At 43.4% G+C, this 15,288-nt stretch overlaps 1 protein-coding gene across 6 annotated transcripts in view; it reads right to left on the bottom strand.

Annotated features, from left to right (window-relative positions):
- The window catches only part of SBF2 (SET binding factor 2), a 277,867-nt gene that overhangs the window by 228,313 nt on the left and 34,266 nt on the right, over positions 1-15,288 (bottom strand). The gene's annotated exons all lie outside the window — the stretch shown is intronic.

The following is a 15,288-nucleotide window of genomic DNA, read 5'->3' as shown; positions in this document are numbered from 1 at the left end:
CACCTTCTGATCACAGAAGAACACACCTTGTCACACACTTCATCACACACCTCAGACCCCAGACAAGAGAAATGCCAAACTATATGGCCTTTTGATATCCATCTTCTCTCTGTCTCACCCTACGGGTTTAACCCCTATGCTTCTCTCAAATACCTCTGGATAATTAAGTCGCTTGCGTCATGGAGAATAACTGTCTTGTATCTCATCAATTCCTGTCATACCAGCCCCCTACCTTAGGGGCAAGCCGACCTCTAAGAAACCTGTGATTTCTGACATATTTCAATAATAATCCCTTCGTTTGGCTTTCTATTTAACTCATGTCCACCTGCTAATAAACGAGTTCTGAGCACGCTGGAGGGCTCCCCGGTGTCTTTACTCTAGAAAGAACCGGTCCGTTACCTTTCCCCTGGAGATCACAGCGCCAGATGTTACCTTTCCCCTGGAGATCACCCCGCCAGATGTTACCTTTCCCCTGGAGATCACCCCGCCAGATGTTACCTTTCCCCTGGAGATCACCCCGCCAGAGACCCGACAGGGTAGGGAGACAGGGAGGCTTCCTTCAAGCTGGCAGGTGTCTCTCTTCCTCTATCCCTTTCTCGTTCTGTCCCTGTGGGTAAATGGCCAGCAGGAGTGGTGGAGGTGTAGCACCAGCACCTCAGCTCAGGGACGACTGTGGTGGCGACTGGTAAGAGAAGCTTGTGTTGCTTTCATGAATCTCTTCAATCCATTTCCAACAAGGCCTCTGATTCTAACTCGAATGGCTGAATAACACATGACTGCTTAATAGATTACTTTAACAGTCTATGAATCAGCAAAGAGCAGATACCCCAAAATAAGATCATTTATGGGATCAAAGAAAATGATCTCTCTCCGTATCCTTGAGGAAAATCACTTCTGCTGCTTTCTTTGTAACAGCAGTCATATCTCACCAGCAGTGTGCCGCGCGCATTTCTCTGCAAGTGATCCAGGCAGAGATCAGGAGGAAACTCATCATGTACCTGGAGGCAATTGTGGAAATCCACTTAGATCAGAGTTCAAACATCCGGTGAAACTGACTCGCCCCTTCCATCTATTCAGATTACTTAAAACAATGGCTTCTCATTTTTCTATAGTGTATTCCCTTGCTAAACTTCAACTGCATTCTTAAAGGAAACATTTAATATGATTTTGTGAATATATCTGTTTTCTCCCATAGTCATACCCAAATAAAGCCTCGTCTTGTTTAGCTAAAAGATTTCTTTTGGGGGCTGGTTGAGCACATATGTCACAATGTGCAAGGACCCAGGTCCCCCCACCTGCAGGGGAAAGCTCTGTGAGTGGTGAAGCAGGGCTGCACTTCTCTCTCTCTCTCCTTATCACCCCTCCCCCCTCTAAATTTATGGCTCTTTCTATCCAATAAATAAGTAAAGACAATAAAAAAAATAAGAGATTTTTCCCTGGACTGAAGACCCCACCAATGTGTCCTGGAGCTCAGCTTGCCCAGAGCCCCACCCCACTAGGGAAAGAGAGAGGCAGGCTGGGAGTATGGACTGACCAGTCAACGCCCAAGTTCAGTAGGAAGCAATTACAGAAGCCAGACCTTCTACCTTCTGCATCCCACAATGACCCTGGGTCCATGCTCCCAGAGGGATAGAGAATGGGAAAACTATCAGGGGAGGGGATGGGATATGGAGATTGGGTGGTGGGAATTGTGTGGAGTTGTACCCCTCCTACCCTATGGTTTTGTTAATTTATCCTTTCTTAAATAAAAAATAAATTTAAAAAATAAATAAATAAATAAGAGATTTTTTCTCTTAAGCCATAGCTAAAAAGTAAAAGTACTCAAGGCTGATATTCTCCCAAGCCAACATAAATTTTTATTTTACTTTGTTTTTGATGTAACCTTGGCTTACAATAATAAAATTTTCTAGAAGTATAATTTCAAGCCTCTTCAAAATCGGTTGCATCATACTTATCACCAAATCCAAATGCCGACACCCTCTAGCAATGCTCACTGGGCCCTTTACCCTTGCAACCCAGCTCTCACCAACTCCCTTTAGTGACCTGAGTTTCCATTGCATAAAAAAAAAATAAATAAATAAAAACAAGTTTTCTTAAAATTTGTGATTACTAGTAGGCTCACGGTTCTAAGACTACATGGTAGAGCCCCACACCACACCCACCACCAGAGTTCTGTGTCCTCACTCTCCTCCCACTTCCCAGAGAGAACCACTATACTTCCTACAAGTCTTACAAACAGTTTGTTTTTCTTCCAAGTTCATGTATCATGTGTATCAGTTCTCTAGAAACTATGTGGCAGTTGTTTTTCTTCTAGTTTGCTAAGCTTAATCGCCTGCAGTTCCATCCATTGTGTCCCAAAGGACACAGTATCACTGCAGATGGAGTACACACCGCACAACTTCTCTAGCCAGTCGTCTGTTGATGGGCATTAGGCTGCTTCCACTCCTGGGCTGTTGTGAGTGATGCAGCTCTGAACATGGGGTGCCTGTGCCCTTTCAGGTCACTGCTTCAGTATCCTTTGGGTAAACGCCTAAGTGGTATCACTGCACCGTGAGGTGATTAATTCTGTCTTCATCTATCTAAGGACTCGGTCTCCAAAGGGGCTGCACCAGTCTGCATTCCCACTACAGTACAAACCGATTTTACGGTGACTCTCTTACCTAAAGTTTGACGATCTTCAAAAAAAAATATCAACCAGTAATTATCGGAGAATATAATTTGGTATACGCCTAGCAATTAACTAGAAATCTACAGAATAAATTATACTTATGTACTTTAGGCTGTGGAGCTAAAACTCAAAGCAAGTCTTGAAAACCTGCTTAATGTCTGCATCACAATTTTTTTCTAACATCTTATTTGTTCAGTACTCATAACTATACAGAAATAAGTCACATGGCACAAAGCTCAAGGACCAGCATAAGGATCCCAGTTCGAGCCGCGGCTCCCCACCTGCAGGGGAGTCGCTTCACAGGCGGTGAAGCAGGTCTGCAGGTGTCTGTCTTTCTCTCCCCCCGCCTTCCCCTCCTCTCTCCATTTCCCTTGTCCTATCCAACAGTAACAGCTATGATAACAACAACTACAAGTACAACAACAAGGCCAACAAAATGGGAAAAATGGCCTCCAGGAACAGTGGATTTGTAGTGCAGGCACCAAGCCCCAGTAATAACCCTGGAGGCAAAAAAAAAAAAAAAAAAAAAAAGGAAGAAAGAAATCAGTCACAATCCCAAAAGTAAACTAAACAGAGAGACAGGTAAGGAGTAAAACCAGGTATCAAACATGCTTAGTAAAAGTCACCTGACTTTTCATTCTAGGAGAATACTTGACTCTTGTATAATTACTGGGTATCACTAGTTACACAAGTTAGCCAATGTAATGATTACTCAATCTAAAGCAAATGCATTCTCAGGGGTGAAAATGGAGACAAACTTTCAAAGCACAGTCATCTAAGTGGGCTCTCCAACCTACACACTTGAGTATATATTACCCGCAAGCATGAAATATATTACCAGAACTAGTAGGCATACTACTGACTATGTGAGCACTGCAGCCCCTGCATCAAGCAGACCTTGTATGAGCACGCACTCTTAGGGAGTAAGAATTACTCAGCTTCTCTAACTATAACACACAGCATGCTCAAACATGAGCACACAGCCTGTTCTGCTTACTGGCACACACACACACACACACACACACACACACACACACACACACACACAGCATGCTCACACATGAGCACACAGCCTGTTCTGCTTATTGAAACACACATATACACAGCTCACACATGAGCACACAGCCTGTTCTGCTTACTGACACACACACACAGCTCACACATGAGCACACAACTGTTCTGCTTACTGACACACACACACAGCTCACACATGAGCACACAGCCTGTTCTGCTTACTGACACACACACACAGCTCACACATGAGCACACAGCCTGTTCTGCTTGCTGACACACACACACACACACACACACAGCTCACACATGAGCACACAGCCTGTTCTGCTTACTGACACACACACACAGCTCACACATGAGCACACAGCTGTTCTGCTTACTGACACACACACACAGCTCACACATGAGCACACAGCCTGTTCTGCTTACTGACACACACACACAGCTCACACATGAGCACACAGCCTGTTCTGCTTACTGACACACACAGCTCACACATGAGCACACAGCCTGTTCTGCTTACTGACACACACACACACACACACACAGCTCACACATGAGCACACAGCCTGTTCTGCTTACTGACACACACACACACTGCTCACACATGATCACACAGCTGTTCTGCTTACTGACACACACACACACAGATCACACATGAGCACACAGCTGTTCTGCTTACTGACACACACACACACACTGCTCACACATGAGCACACAGCCTGTTCTGCTTACTGACACACACTGCTCACACATGAGCACACAGCTGTTCTGCTTACTGACACACACACACATACAGTTCACACAGGAGCACACAGCTGTTCTGCTTACTGACACACACACACACACACAGCTCACACATGAGCACACAGCCTGTTCTGCTTACTGACACACACACACACACACAGCTCACACATGAGCACACAGCCTGTTCTGCTTACTGACACACACACACAGCTCACACATGAGCACACAGCCTGTTCTGCTTACTGACACACACACACAGCTCACACATGAGCACACAGCCTGTTCTGCTTACTGACACACACACACACTCTCACACACACTCTCACACACACAGTCACACAGTCACACACACTTACACCCACACACAGTCACACACACTCACACTCAGACCCACACCCACACACAGTCACACACACACTCACACACTCACACACAGTCACACACACACACACTCACACACAAGTCACACACTCACACACACACACACTCACACACACACAGTCACACACACAGTCACACACCTCACACACACACACACTCACACACACTCACACAGTCACACACACACACACACACACACACACACACACGGCCCAGCCTGAGCCCTGACACCACACCGGAAGCTCTATGGATATGCAGGAAGCCTTGCTGCCGTGGCATCTCCTCTCTCTCCAGCTGAAAAACTGAGGTCCAAGAGCAGTGAAATTGCACATAGATGAGGCCCTAGCTTCATGAGCAATGCGACAAACAAAAATCAAGCTAAGGATGAATCTGACATTCAAATAATTGATAAATATTCATTTCAACTATCTAACAACAGTATCATTTGAATGTCATTAGCAATACATTCTAGCTCCAGGAACACAAGCTCTAGATGGTGAATCTGCAGTGGCACACCTAACACTATTGCCTTTACTTTGATAACCACAGCATCAGAATGAAATTGTTGTTTGGCTGAGGGTATGGACTGACCTGCCATGACCATCCTCAGCAGAGAATCACAGGAGCCGGGCCTCCCACCTTCTGCTCCCCATAATAATCCTGGGTCTGCACTCCCACAGGGATATAAAACGGGGAAGCTTCCGATGGAAGGGCTGGGCTACAGAACTCAGATGGCAGGAATTGTGTGGAACGGTACCCCTCTTATCCTACAAGCTTGTTAGTCATTATGAAATCACTAGTAACAAAAAAGAAAAAACTGCTGTTTGCAAAGAAAACGAGGGAGACTTTTTTCAGTTTTACTAGTTTTTAAATGGGATATGCCGCTAATCCTTTTCATTACTGTAGAGTCAACAGTAATGTTTTTATTTCTCAGTTTATAATTTGAGTCTTCTCTATTTTGTAGTTGATCTAGTTTAAAAAGGAAAAAGTGGTGAAGAAAATAAAAGGTGGTGAATTTACAGTTGTAAACTTTTCATCAATCGACAGCAGGTAGGGGAAATTGCTGTGTTTTCTTTCAAAGTATGTGTTTAAATCACTTTATGTGAATAAATGTTTATCTTTTTCCTGCTTTTTTCTTATCTAGTTTAATTCAGCTATCAAAACAGGAATTCCTGTCCACCTGGACCTATACAGAGAGTATTCAAACAAGTTACCACAGGCTCGGAAAGTCATGCCTCTCAGAGTACTATTTCTTACCCCTTTCTATTGTTTCCATGAAGGTAAAAAGTCTAGAGGAAGCTGGGCCTGTCTCTCGCCAGCTAGTAGCTGCTTTACGCCAGTGTGTTCAGGCATTTAAGAAACCAAGGACCTAAGTCAGAGGTGCTCTCTTAGCCCACGGCCCAGTAAGAACCACCTGATTCTGTGGAAAGAAACAAAATGTTACCTAGCCTGCAAAGAATACATTTCTATACGTGATTTGCCTTCAAATTAACCTATTCTCTTCATGACCCCTTAGCCTCCTCAACTAACGCCATCACTGTAATTCCTCTACACACTCTGCAGACCATGGCACATAGTATATACAGTGACTTCTGCTGCATATGTCAGGTATAGTTAAGAAAGCTCAAGGAGAGAGGGAAAGTGTGTTGTGTGCACTTAAGTCTATTCTTTCTTTCGTTCTTCCTCCCCCCAATATTTCTGGTTAACTTCTTTCTGTACAGGAATCTTCTTTTAGTCATTTATATAGGGCAGATCTGCTGGTGACAAGTTCTGGTGCAATTTTTTTTTCTTTTCTTTTCTTTTTTTCGGCCTCCAGGATTATCCTTGGGGCTTGGTACCTGCACCACGAATCCACTGCTCCTGGAGGCTATTTTTTTCCCTTTTGTTGCCCTTGTTTATTGTTGCTAATTGCTATTATTGTTGTTGGATAGGACAGAAAGAAATCGAGAGAAGAGGGGAGACAGAGAGGGGGAGAGAAAGACAGACACCTGCAGACCTGCTTCACCGCCTGTAAAACGACTCCCCTGCAGGTGGGGAACCGGGGGCTCCAACCGGGATCCTTACGCTGGTCCTTGAGCTTCTCACCATGTGCGCTTAACCCGCTGCACCACCACCTGGCCTCCTAGTGCAATTTTTGATACTAACAACTAATTCACTCAAACAAATACCTAGAGTCCGACAATTCTATTCAATTCTGACACAGCTGCGACCACTTCAGGTCAAGAACCTGTCCTACAACATTTTGTTCATGTGAGACAGCAGTCACATGCCCTGGTCCTCCCAGCTAACTGCTTCTGCAGAACTTGGCTACAGATTCAGACATTCTCACAAGTCTATTAGAATGAAGCACTTACATAATTCTGACGTCCTCTCATCAACAGTCCTATAAAAAGTAGTCACCATCGGGGGGGCTGGGCGGTGGCGCAGCGGGTTAAACGCATGTGGCACAAAGCACAAGGACCAGTGTGAGGATCCCGGTTCGAGCCCCCGGCTCCCCACCTGCAGGGGAGTCGCTTCACAGGTGGTGAAGCAGGTCTGCAGGTGTCTGTCTTTCTTTCTCCCTGTCTGTCTTCCCCTCCTCTCTCCATTTCTCTCTGCCCTGTCCAACAACTACGATGATAACAATAATAACAACAACGATAAACAACAAGGGCAACAAAAGGGGAAAAAATGGGCTCCAGGAGCAGTGGATTTGTAGTGCAGGCACCGAGCCCCAGTGATAACCCTGGAGGAAAAAAAAAAGGTACAATCAAAATAAAAAAAGAAAATAGTCAACCATGAAGCTATACAGACTTGTTTTATCAAGAAAGTGCGTAATAAAGTCCCTAAGTCTAAAGCTGCTGAACTGCGGCTTCTTGTTTCATTTGATTTACCTCAGTAAAAAAAAATAAGAAAAGAGTTAAAAATTCTCTTTGATCTGTTTACGCTTTCAAATTCTGCACCGTTAAGAAATATCATTTCTGAGGCCACGTGGTGGCACAACTGGTTAGGCACACACGTCACAATGCAAAAGGAGCCAGGTCCAAGCCCCTGGTCACCACTTATGGGGAAGAGCTTTTCAAGTGGTGAAGCAGGTCTACAGGTGTCTGTCTCCCTCTCTACCTGGCCCTCCCCTCTCAATTTCTGGCTATTCCTATCCAATAAATAAAGATAATTTAAAATAGGATTTCCCCAAGACTTCTCTCATTGGTAGTATGTAATTCTGAGAAAAAAGAACACACTAAAGTCACTACTAAAAGAAGAGAAGTAGCATGTGCCATAGGCATGAACTAAGTTTCCTGAAGCCTGTTGTGACTATGAAGTCAGCCTGTTGTGAGAGTATTATCTGCCTAAAATTGTTACCAACTGTGAAATTGATGGCTCTTATCTAAAACATTGATGCACTGTGTCTCCTGCCAAACCCCTTCCATTAACCTGGAGTAGGCACTTTAGGCTTCTGCTAGTCACATGAACTTCTGCTTGAAAGGAGAAACTGTAGAAAGGCATAGCAAGAATATGCTGATCCCTTGTGACAGAAGATCATGTAAAACAATATGGGATTAACAGAACACTGGTTTTAATTGTACTTTAAAGCAAATACCCCACACTTGATGCCTGGGTAAAAGAGTTGGACAAACAGAAGGTTATGAGACGAAGGCATCTAATTGCTGACGGCCTGTATACAAGTCTGTATAAAAGTCAACTGCTAAGCAGAAACAAGAACAGACATGAATCGTAAGGATAAATAACCAAACAAGGATAAAAGAACTACAGCAATTACCTAATGTCTTAGATTCAAAAACAGAAATGACACAAGCTATCTGGAATTAGAGTGAACCCATTACAGAAATACCGCTAAGTATTTCTTATAACACTCCTAGATAATTAATGGGCTCCTCCCAACTGCCTTTGCAAAAGACTGGCATGTATTTCCCTTCAGGAATACACTTACAAGTTCCCATCAAATCTTCTATTTCAGTATACACGGTCTCTAATATTCAAAGATTCGGACATTTCAAAACATCTATATCCACCCATGTATACACATACCATTTTTATAAAAACAGTGACAATGGGGAGCCCGGGGCTGGCGCAGCAGGTTAAGCACACATGATGCAAAGCGCAAGGACCTGCATAAGGATCCCAGTTTGAGCCCCCAGCTCCCCACCTGCAGGGGAGTCCCTTCACAGGCAGTGAAGCAGGTCTGCAGGTGTCTGTCTTTCTCTCCCCCTCTGTCTTCCCCTCCTCTCTCCATTTCTCTCTGTCCTATCCGACAACAACAACAATAATAATATGACAATACACAAGGGCAACAAAAAGGGGAAAAAATTTAAAATTAATTTTTAAGTGACAATAGAACTCAAGCAGTTAATTTCTAAAGGCATTCTGTAATGCTGGCATTCTGTAATGCATTATTCGAACATTATAGCTGCACAGAGCTGATATGCTTGGTATAAAAAGACTCCCGTTCACTAATCTATGTACAGGTCAAGTATACAGCATGTTGTTAGCTGACTGATCAAGGTCAAAGGAAAGAAGCATAAAAGTGATTAATATGGGAGTCAGGTGGTAGCCCAGTGGGTTAGGCACACATGGTGCAAAGTGCAAGGACCGGCGTAAGGATCCCGGTTCAAGCCCAAGACATTCTGACCCCACTCATGAACTGGTACGGGCATCCTGACCCCACTCATGAACTGGTACGGGCACCCTGACCCCACTCATGAACTGGTACGGGCACCCTGACCCCACTCATGAACTGGTACGGGCACCCTGACCCCACTCATGAACTGGTACGGGCACCCTGACCCCACTCATGAACTGGTACGGGCACCCTGACCCCACTCATGAACTGGTACGGGCACCCTGACCCCACTCATGAACTGGTACGGGCACCCTGACCCCACTCATGAACTGGTACGGGCACCCTGACCCCACTCATGAACTGGTACGGGCACCCTGACCCCACTCATGAACTGGTACGGGCACCCTGACCCCACTCATGAACTGGTACGGGCACCCTGACCCCACTCATGAACTGGTACGGGCACCCTGACCCCACTCATGAACTGGTACGGGCACCCTGACCCCACTCATGAACTGGTACGGGCACCCTGACCCCACTCATGAACTGGTACGGGCACCCTGACCCCACTCATGAACTGGTACGGGCATCCTGACCCCACTCATGAACTGTTCCCTTTGCTCTTTGGCCAGATTTTCCTTTCACTGCGCCATCGTTATTTAATGGATCTGTCGCTTCTCACAGCCAGTGTGATCTACTTTCTCATTCTGACTAGTTCCGCCCTTCTAATTCTGAAAAGACAAGATCATATCTGGTTCGTTACCATATTTTCAACAACCTTCTCAGGGCTTGACACATTGTAAACACTGAATAAATATTTCTTTTCTTTTTTTTTTAATTTTTTTAATATTTTATTTTATTTATTCCCTTTTGTTGCCCTTGTTGTTTTATTGTTGTAGTTATTGTTGTTGTCGTCGTTGTTGGATAGGACAGAGAGAAACGGAGAGAGGAGGGGAAGACAGAGAGGGGGAGAGAAAGACAGACACCTGCAGACCTGCTTCACTGCCTGTGAAGCGACTCCCCTGCAGGAGGGGAGCCGGGGTTCGAGCCGGGATCCTTATGCCGGTCCTTGTGCTTTGCGCCACCTGCGCTTAACCCGCTGCGCTACAGCCCGACTCCCTGAATAAATATTTCTTAAGTGAAATGATCCGGAATTTTTTTTCAAGCTGCTTTTTTTTTTTTTTACTTAATCTGGATTCCGAACAAACTAAGGGGAAAAACCAACTTTTTCTTAAGTGCTCAGAAAGTCATCATCTCCTTAGTAATGTTTTTACTCATCGATGATCTACATCTTTTTGGACTTACTCCTTTTTCAAATCCGCTACTTTTAGTAACACAAACAGTATGCATCACTCACTGTCACCAAAAGGCAAGAGAATTATAGATATTTCCATAATAGAGCAATGATAATAAACAGTCATGTGAAACTGCAGCTTCTAGAATTTGTAAGGAAGTCGTACTCGCTTTGAGAGCATCTCCGGGTGACAGAAAGCATGGGGACACTTAGGATCAAGGGCCTCCTGTGCCTTTTCTGCTCACACCTCTTCCTTCACTTCCCAGCCCCATCAGAAAACAAAGCATCTAAAACCAAAGCCAGAATTCTTCCACATGTTGTCAGTACTCAGAAACCTTAGCAAAAGCCGTCATCATCTGTAGAAAGAGCCAGCGAGCCTCTAAAGTGGGAATAAGAATTAACAAACTAATAGCATTTGTCCTATACATTTTATAGCGATGTATTCTTCTTTGCAAAGTAAGCACAAAGTAATGAATTCAAGGGAAGTATTGAAGATGTAGTATCTTTCATAAAATAGTTTTTTAAGTTATAACTCCAAAAGAAGATCTTTATCATTAGAATACTATGATATCATATTACCTGAGTTCACACATATAAGTGTTTGTTTGTTTTTTTAATCAACAGTCAATTTTGGGAAATAATAAAATTACTGCCAAAAATTTCTCACCGGACCTTTCTAAATGTGATGTTATAACACTTTTCTATTCACTTCTCACTAATATCAACTGAACCTTCTTAATTAGACTACAGCTTATCGTGTTGATTTTATAAAAATAACAAAGAAAAGCCATCAAAGCGTTCGCCCCTTAGTCCCCGAAAGGAGGCTGGACAACATGCTCTATGCTACACCTGCGGAATTAAATGATTTTGGCAATTCTACTGGAAATCAACTTAGCGTGTATGTATGGTTTTGTCTCCAAATGCTGCATGGATTTATATGTCTATCCTCATGTTAATTCAAGTTCTGAATACTCAGCTTTATAACAGATGCTGAAACTAGATGGCACAAGTCGTCCAGTTTTGTTGGTTTTTTTCCCCCAGTCAGGGCTTTGTTATTATTGTTGGCCTGTACAATTCCTCCACTTCCGGTGAACTGTTTCTCCTTTTTTGCACATAGTAAATGCCAGATATATTTCTATACATATATACATGTATATATATAAATGACATATATGTCTATACTTATTTTTTAAAATTCAAATTTAGAAGTTTTAACCTAATGTTTATTCCTTTTACTCAAGTCACACTTATTTTTTATCACAGCATTTTAGTCTTAGAAAATAAATAAATACATAAACCTACAAACACCTCAGTGCAGGCAATCCCCAGCTAAGATCATAACATATTAGGCTGGGAGGATAATCTAGTTGTTTACACAACAGACTTTTCTTGCACAAGGTTCTAATGTCCCAAGTTCAGTCCCAGGGACCACCTAAGCCAGAACTAAGTAGTGTTCTAACAACAACAACAACAACAACAAAATTACAGCACATATTCTCAAACAACACATTTTTTAAAAGAGCTAGTGTCAAAACAATACTATTTTGTTAATGTTCAAAACCCAGCCAACAAACCAGTTGTTCCCATAATCAGAAGATAACAGTTAGCCATAGAATTCCTCAGGAAAACAATTCTTTAGTTTTCTTTGAAATACTGTCACTAAAACTGACTGAAGCTTTATTTATATGACTTGTGGTTTTCCATGTGTGCCAAAAAAACACAAGAAAATGATAAAAATATCCCAGGACTAGAAAAGCAGTCATTATGCTCAGTTTAACTTATTTTCATATTTTTATTTTTAAAATCCATCTAAATTAAAGTGTACCATTTCTCAATAGAGGAAACAAAAAAAGGGATTCTTTTTCTTTCTTTTAGAGCCTGAGCCTCACATGCATAATTTCACCACTTCTAGACTGACTTCCGTTCTTTCACTTCAGATACTGACAGAGAGAGAGCGCACTGAGCACCACAGCACCCCACTTGCTACAGGACCCTCATGTGGTGCTGAGGCTTAAACCCAGGTCACATACACGGCAGGACACACCCATGGGGGGAGCTACACCTTGTTCCCAAAAAAGGACTAAATGCAGGATTATCCAAATTAATTCATGAATAATGCCTAAAATTATGTGCCACAGTAATCAAATTTAGTGTCCAAGCTGAGCAGTTATTTGCTTGTTTGTTTTTCCTCTCCAGAGCATCATGCCTGTACAATTCTGAAGCTCCTGGCAGATTTTTGAAGTTAAAGACAGAGGAACAGAAAGGGGGGGGTGGCACACCTGGTCACCATGTGCAAGGACTAGAATTCAAGCCCCCACTCCTGCCTGCAGTGGGAAAGCTTCATGAGTGTAAAGTATTATACCTCTCTCTCTCTCTCTCTCTCTCTCTCTCTCTCTCTCCACTTCCCTCTCAATTTCTCTTTGTCCTATAAAATAAAGGGGGAGGAAAAGGGACAAAACAGTCTCTGGGAGTGGTAGATTCATCATTACGTAGGGACCTCAGTGATAAGCCTGACAGCATCGACAGGCAGGCAGGCACAGCACCACACCAGCACTCACAGAGCTTCCCCTGGTCCATGCATGCAGCCCATGTGGCCTAAGGGGCTCAAGCCTGCGTCCCAGGAGTGGCACACTGTGTGGCCCTCAGCAGGAGTCTCTCGACCCTATGTACAAGTTCATACATGAACAGTCAGGCTGTTTGGGGAGAAGAAATGGCCAGAAAGAATCATTTCAGTGTGTAGCCCTCAGTAGGAGTCTCCCCGACTCTATGTACAAGTTCATACATGAACAGACAGGCTGTTTGGGGAGAAGAAATGGCCAGAAAAAATCATTTCAGTGTGATATTATGCTGATTTGCCTTCAAATTAAATACAAAACTGGTTCCTATCCAATAAAACAGCACTATTTTAACACTTCTTAACCTCAGTTCTTCCAAATTACAGAACCTTGTTTTTCAGATCCTGCATTTATACTAACATACAAATGCTAACCCTATCTTACAGTGTCACTCTCAAAATAGATCTTAGGCTTGAATTCTAGCTCTGCTATGGTTAAGCTGTTACACCCTGGTAAAACTGTTTGAATTTCTTTTTTATTATTACTATTATTTACTTACCTTCTGTTTCCCTTATTGTTTTATTGCTGTTGTTGTAATTATTGTTGTTCTTGATGTCGTTGTTGTTGGGTAAGACAGAGAGAAATGGAGAGAGGAGGGGAAGACAGACAATGGGAGAGAAAGAGACCTGTAGACCTGCTTCACCACATGTGAAGCGACTCCCCTGCAAATGAGGAGCTGGGGGCTCGAACCAGGATCCTTACCCTGGCCCTTGTGCTTTGCGCCACGTGCACTTAACAGGCTGCGCTACCGCCTGACCCCCTGCATGTCTTAATCCTCAACTTACTTGCTGTACATTAGGTATGCCACCAATCATCTCATTTATCTGACCTGATCAAAGTTTATCACAGTCTTAACTATTAGATGTCAAAAGGAACTGACATGCTGAAAATAAATTTGTGATGGGGTAAGGAATTTTTCCCCCTAAATCATAAAAAAAAAAAAAAAAGGACACTACTACCCTGGAATTAACAGTCCCATTAGGGACTAAGCCAAGTCACCTTCAATTGGACTATAATTTTATTAGGTCTATCTCTGGTCTTTAAGGTTACAGAAGTCACTTAAAATTACACAGCATGTCACAGCTATTCAAATCACTGCTCTTATTGCAGAGTAGAGAGTAGATGAGCCTCTCTAATACGTGAAGGGCAGCACGAGGTGAGAAAAGACACGCATGTCTGTTCTGGGCTTTGTCTGTTGCCTCCAGTGCTGATGTGGGGGTTCAATGCCTGCACTATGAATCCACACTGTCTGTCTGTTTCGATACAGACAGTCAGAGAGAGATTATGAGAGAAAGAGTAGAGGGGAAGGGAAAGAGAGAGCTGCAGCACTGCTTCACCACTCAGGAGGCTTCCCTCTTGCAGGTGTGGAGTCGGGCGTGAACCCAGGTCTTCGTGCATGCTAATGTGTGCTCTCTACCAAGCATGCCACCACCCAGCTCCCAGTCTGTTTGTGTTTAAATGGACTTTGGTAGATGTTAACTGATCTGCTTTATACTTGACAAAGCACTAGACTTTAGAGCATTACAAGTGCTATCAAGGGGCCAGGTGGTAGCACAGCAGGTTAAGTGCACATGGTACAAAGCGCAAGGACCCACGTAAGGATTCTGGTTTGAGACGCCAGCTCCCCACCTGCAGGGGGGTCGCTTCAGGTGGTGAAGCAGATTTTCAAGTGTCTGTCTTTTTCTCCCCGTCTTCCCTTCCTCTCTCAATTTCTCTCTGTCCTCTCCAACAATAACAACAGCAATAACAATAACAATGATAAACAAGGGCAACAAAATGGGGAAAATAGCCTCCAGGAACAGTGGATTTGTAGTGCAGGGACCAAGCCCCAGCAATAACCCTGGAGGCAAAAAAATAAAATAACTGCTACAAATTATAAAAAGTTGAAAGGAAAAAGAATATTCCAATGTGAACCAGCAAGTAGACAGTCTATAAATAATAACCTAACCTAAAAAGCGCTTTGCTAAGCAGGCTTCAGAAGACTTCTGGGAAATTTTTATATAAGGAA

This window comes from Erinaceus europaeus, chromosome 17, assembly GCF_950295315.1.
Source record: "Erinaceus europaeus chromosome 17, mEriEur2.1, whole genome shotgun sequence".
Classification (NCBI taxonomy): domain Eukaryota; kingdom Metazoa; phylum Chordata; class Mammalia; order Eulipotyphla; family Erinaceidae; genus Erinaceus; species Erinaceus europaeus.
Note: the sequence above shows the minus strand (reverse complement) of the source record. Positions and strands in the feature narration are given on the sequence as shown.